This window comes from Agelaius tricolor, unplaced genomic scaffold, assembly GCF_023055355.1.
Source record: "Agelaius tricolor isolate 1412-34295 unplaced genomic scaffold, bAgeTri1.0.p SCAF_32, whole genome shotgun sequence".
NCBI classification, from domain to species: Eukaryota; Metazoa; Chordata; class Aves; order Passeriformes; family Icteridae; genus Agelaius; species Agelaius tricolor.
In genome coordinates, this window is record NW_027269292.1 from 7,131,419 (window position 1) to 7,137,147 (window position 5,729).

The window sequence follows — 5,729 nt, forward strand, 5'->3', positions numbered from 1 at the left end:
AGATTTTTTTTTTCTTATTTTTGTTTATAACGTAGATAGCCCTAATTAGAGGTCCCAAGGAGACTTAGACTATTCATATCATTAGTATTTTTCTCCACTCTACTTAGTCACATGTGAAGTACTACATAGTAACCACCAAGGAAAAATTATGTAAGTTAACAGCAAATTACCCAATTTATCTAGCTATGCTACCTAGACACAAAGTTTTATTTCTTACCTATTTTCTGTTCTTCTGCTCCAAGTAGTTGTAGCAAAAAAGAAAGCGCTGTTATTTTTCTGATGAGCTTTCTTCTATAATAAACCCTTTCCCCCCCTTGAATTTGAGTCAGAGGAGCCAAACAGCTGCAGCTGCTCTGAGGGCTTTTATACCCGGTGGGACTTGCCCCCTCCCTTTTCCCGGGCGTCATGGGAATGAGAGGCGGGCACCATTAGGGGTATATTAATCCCAGCCTTTATTAAGGGGCTTCACTTTCTCTCTGGGATGTGTTGGGGTAAAAGCTCTCCTCTCATTTCAGTGAAGTGGCTCTTGTAATTTATCTCAGCTTGTTTTCAGCAGGTGCTTTTGGGCATCTAAGGTTTTAGAGGCTTTAAAGATACTGTGCTGAAAACACTATTAAATACAGGGTGTGTTTAAGTTCATGAATTTGGGTTTTGTGCTTAGGGGTGGTAAAGCCCATTTGTAATTTCTGGTTTTGTTCTTGTTTAGTTTTTCATTCCTTTTTAGGAGGAGTACAGCTTCCAGAGATTCCAGGTCATGTTGAGTACAACACTTTTTTCAGCAGATTCATCGTGTCACAAGAGGGATCTGCCTAGTGTCAAAGATGATGTTTGAGATTGAGGATTGTAGCTAGGAGAGGGAGGGTGAGCTGGTATCTGGTTAGGAGTTATTGTTGAGGGGGTCTATTTGAGGGCCCCCCAAGGCTTTTCACAAGTGTAGCAGAGGTATTCACAGGTCTTACACCACACAAGCTCATCTGCTGCACTTACAGCAAGGCCATGTAACTTTGCCTTTCTCTAACCCAGGTGCCATTCCTAATAACAGCCACAGCTTTGGACTCTGGATGAAGCTGGAGTCTCAAGGACCCAGGCACACTCAGGAGAGGGCGAGTAGCTGATAACACTAAACTCATACGTTGTTTTTGGTGTTCTTTATTGTAGCTGAGTGAGAGGCTAACAGGTGATCACGGGGCCCTCTGAGGCAGACTCATTTCAGGTGCAACGTGGATCCACATCACCGATCATCCAAAAGATAAGTCAGGGCCATGGCCTGGAGATGGGACGATGGGAGAGTAGCAGCTTGGGAGATCTCTGGACAGATTTAAAAAATAGCAGAGGGAAAAGCCATCTTCTCCAAGGGGCCTCTTAGGACAGCTAAAGGGAGAGGCTCTACTTTTGATGGCAGCTTTCAGGCGGGCAGCGCAGAACAGTTCCGGTCCATGTCGTGTTGTCTGGTGTACCGTGTTACCTAGTGTGTCTTTGGGGTCCCTTTGGTCAGATATCTCTGCCTTTTCCCCTCGAGGCCCTCATCACAAGCATAACGTGTCGTGTTTAACGTCCCCCTGTTTGTCATGTTCCGTGTCACGGGTGTCTGCACGTATTTGTGCCGGAGCTGCTCTGCCCTGCCGCATAGCCTGCTGCAACAGGACAAGTCCCAGGGACTTGCGGTTTGTGGGGTGTTGCCGGACTCTAGATGATATTCCTAGATAGACACAAGATGTTTGGAGCTGTGAAGTTATCCTGCAGCCCTTTGACTTTTGTCTTTGCTTTCTTTCAGACGCAGAAGGATGAAATCCAGGGCGAAATCCATCCACCCATCCCGGGTGAGGAGGCTCCCCCAAGCAGGTCAGTCACCGTTTGTCTCTGCAGGGGGAGTGTAAAGTGTGACTCTGTTACAGCACTGTTCTTTTTCTTTCTAGGAAGTAAAGCTGGACATCAGCAGTCAAGGTGAGGTGGGTAAGGTGAGCATTGAGTAGCGTACAGAAGCAGTTGTTATTGCTCCAGTCTCGTTTTCCAGTGCAACTCTAAGCATCTGTTCCTGTTTCTGCGCTTTAGGCAATCCACTTGGAGTACGCCGAGCCCCAGTCACCAACCGGCCAACACGCCGGGTTTGCCGCTCTCCCGAGCCCTGCAGAAGAATCACGGGACTCGGTGATGAAGCCTCTGCCTTTTCTGCTTAAAGGTGTCACCAGCCTTTGGCAACGGCTGAGGAGTTGCGGTGAGTCGGGGAAGTAGGGAGGAGGGGCGAGGGTCCGCTCAGGTTTCAGCAACTGCCTCCTCTCCTCCTACCCCAGGCGTACCCAGCGACAATGGCGTCAGCCTCTGAACACAGCTGAAGCGTGCGGCCCCAGGAGCTGGGCATTCTTAGGGGAATGGTGAGTAGCAGACTTGTGGGATTCTGGCCAGTGTGCTGCAGAGATCATGCATTGATATTTGGTTTTCTTTAATGTAGCTGACTAAGAAACAACAGGAAGCTGTTGAACAGCAGTGCTAGCAGGAACTTCCCAGGTGTCGAGGTGGCCTTCCTTCACACCTGACACGGACCGGCATCCTCAGATGTCTGAGAGATAAGTAAAGGGCTACGACCCACAGAGGGGATGAAAGCAGGGCGCAGGGTAGGGACCCACCGGGAGGGGTTTTTGAGTCTCCTTTGGAGATGGGGGTGTCCATGAAGCGGCCCCTTAGGCCACATGAAAGGAAAGCCTGACTTTTCATCACAGTGCTGAGGTGCGCAGGGCAGAGCAGTCCCGGTGTGTATCGTGTCGTTTGTCTACCGTACCTTCTGTGTGTTTGGATTTGTCATGTCCTTTACCTTAGGCCTTTGAGGGGCCTATCAGAAACTGTGGCATCATTGTTAGCATCTGTGATCTCTGCATTCCTTGGCCTGGCACCAATGCCATAGAACTTTTGACTCAGGAGCTCAGACAGTCTGAGATCAGACTCTCATCTCTCTTTAGAAGCATCTGGTCAGCTGTCTTTTCAGGTCTTGTTCTGAGCTGTGTGGACAGCCATGCCCCACAAGGATCCATTATGACAGATTAGGCCTTTTTAGAATATGAGGTTGGGTAGAGGCTTCTGACCGTAGGATTCTCAGGCATCTATGTTTGCAGTTCTTGGAATAAATCATTCCGTTAGCATCTTCCTCCACAGTTCTCTGAGCCTCATCAGCCCACCATCAGTTTCAACTCAGTTATCTCATTTTGCATTCTTTCAGTCCTTGCAGCCATTTTCCTTTCACAGAGATTTCTGTTCCTGTTGTGTTCCCATTGTTTGTCATGTCCTGTCCTGTGTCACGGGTGTTCACACACATTCGTGCTGGAGCTGATCTGCCCTGACGCATAGCCTGCAATAGGGGAAGTCCTGGGGACTTGAAGTTTGTAATGTGGGATGTAGTTGGACTGTAGGTTGGACTGTAGATGGGATTTGTTGATGGACACAAGATGTCTGGAGCACTTAAGTTATCCTGCAACAGTTTGACTCTTGTCCTAACTTTTTTTCAGATTCAGATGGATTAAATCTGTGCCAGAAGGCCCCATCCTGGGTGAGGGAGTTCCCCTGAGCAGGTCAGTCACCATTTGTCTCTGCAGAGGAAGCATAAATGGGTGACTCTGTTACAGCACTGTTCTTTGTCTTTCTTTTTAGGAAGTCCAGGCAGAGAGCAGCAGTCTAGTCCAAGTGGGCAAGGTGAGCATTGAGTAGTGTATAGAAGCAGTTGTTATTGCTGTGGTCTCAGTTTCTGGTGCAACTCTAAGCGTCCATTCTTGTTTGTGCACTTTAGGCAATCAACTCGGCATATGTCCAGCTCCCGTCACCAACTGGCCAATGCACTGGGCTTCCTGCAAATGTGAGCACTGTGGAAGTATTACAAGACTCCTTGATGATGAAGCCTTCAAATTTTCTATTTCACTGTCCCATCCTTGTAGCCCTCAGGAATGGCAGAGGAGTTGTGGTGAGTGGAGGAGGTAGGGAGGAGGGGCGAGACTCCACTCAGGTCTCAGCAATACCAAATCACCTCGCCTCCACTTTACCCAGGCGCACCCTGCGACAATGGCGTTGGCCTCCGAGCAAGCCCGAAGCGTGTGGCCCGAGGAGCCGGGCGTTCTTAGGAGAAGGGTGAGTAGCAAAATTGTCATGTTTTGGCTGCTGTGCTGCTACCATTGTGCCCTCGTGTTTGGTTTCCTTTCTCTTGGCAGACTAAAGAGACTATAGCCTGGTGTCAGCAGGGACTTCCCAGACGGCACGGCCACATTCTTGTGCACCTGACACGGATCGGCCCGCCCACCTGTCTGAGAGATAAGTAGAGAGCTAAAACCCACAGAGGGGATGAAAGCAGGTTCTGGGTCATGACTCACTGGCAGGGCTTTTTAATTCAGCTTCGGAGATGGGGACATCCAAAAAGCAGGCCCTTAGGCCCCGTAAAGGAAAAGTGTCACTTCTGATCAGTGCCAAGGTTCGCAAGGCAGAGCAGTTCTGGTTTGTATTGTGTCACTTGTCTATTGTGCATTATGTGTTGTTTGGGTATCTCATGTCTTTTACCTTAGGCCTTTGAGGGGCCTATCAGAAACCCTGGCATCATTGTTAGCATCTGTGATCTCTGCATTCCTTGGCCTGGCACCCAGGCCATAGAAGCGATTCTGATACCTGTCTGAGCTCCCCAGCCAAAAGTTCTCCCTTTGGAAGCATCCTGTCAGATGTCTTTTCAGGTCTTGTTCTGAGCTGTATGGACAGCTATGCCCCACCAGGGTCCATTAAGGCAGATTAGGACTTGTAAGAATGTGAGGACAGGTAGAGGATTCTGACCATGGGATTCCTGGGCATCCATCTTTGCAGTTCTTGGAATAAATAATTCAGTTAGCATCTTCTTCCTCCAGGGTTCTCTGAGCCTCATCAGCCCACCATCGGTCTCACCTCCGTCATCTCCTTTTGTCTTCTCTCAGTCCTTGCAGCCATTTTCCTTGCCAAGAGATTTCTGTCCGTGTCTTGTACCCGTTGTTTGTCATGTCCTGTCTGTCCCATGTCACGGGTGTCTGCACACATTTGTGCTGGAGCTGCTCTGCCCTGCTGCATAGCCTGGTGCAATAGGAGAGTCCCGGTGAATTGAAGTTGGTAATGTGGGGTGTAGTTGGACTCTAGATGGGATTTGTAGATGGATACAAGCTATCTGGAGCTCCTAAATTATCTTGCAACAGTTTGACTCTTGTCCTAACTTTTTTTTCAGATTCAGGATTAAATCTGTGCCAGAGTGCCCCATCCTGGGTGAGGGGCTGCCCCCGAGCAGGTGAGGCACCATTTGTCTGTGCAGCAGAAGTGTATGTGGTGACTCTGTTACAGCACTGTTCTTTGTCTTTCTTTTTAGGAAGTAAATCTGGATACCAGCAGTCAAGGTGAGCAGTGGAGAGAAATAGTTGTTATTGCTCAGCTCTCAATTTCTGGTGCTGCTCTAAGCTTCCGTTCTCATTCGTGAGCTTTAAGCAATCCACTCAGAGCCTGCCAAGCCCCTGTCACCAGCCGGCCGATGCACTGGGTTTCCTGAAAATGTGAGCCCTGTAGATGCATTACAAGACCTGGTGATGAAGCCCTGAACTTTTCTATTTAAAGGTGCCATCCAGGTGGCCTTCAGCAGCCACCTAGGAGTTGCGGTGAGTAGGGGAAGTAGGGAGGAGGGGCGAGACTCCACTCAGGTTTCAGCCGTGCCAAATCACCTCATCTCCTCTTAACCCAGACACCCCCCG

At 49.0% G+C, this 5,729-nt stretch overlaps 1 long non-coding RNA gene across 1 annotated transcript; it reads left to right on the plus strand.

Moving 5' to 3' along the window:
- The first annotated feature begins 2,056 nt into the window (after window positions 1-2,056).
- On the plus strand, window positions 2,057-4,915 carry LOC139601938 (uncharacterized). Its single transcript, XR_011683070.1, has 7 exons — window positions 2,057-2,215; window positions 2,292-2,372; window positions 2,450-3,560; window positions 3,640-3,681; window positions 3,776-3,946; window positions 4,030-4,110; window positions 4,191-4,915. It is a non-coding gene; the product is annotated as an uncharacterized lncRNA (long non-coding RNA).
- The last annotated feature ends 814 nt before the right edge of the window (window positions 4,916-5,729 follow it).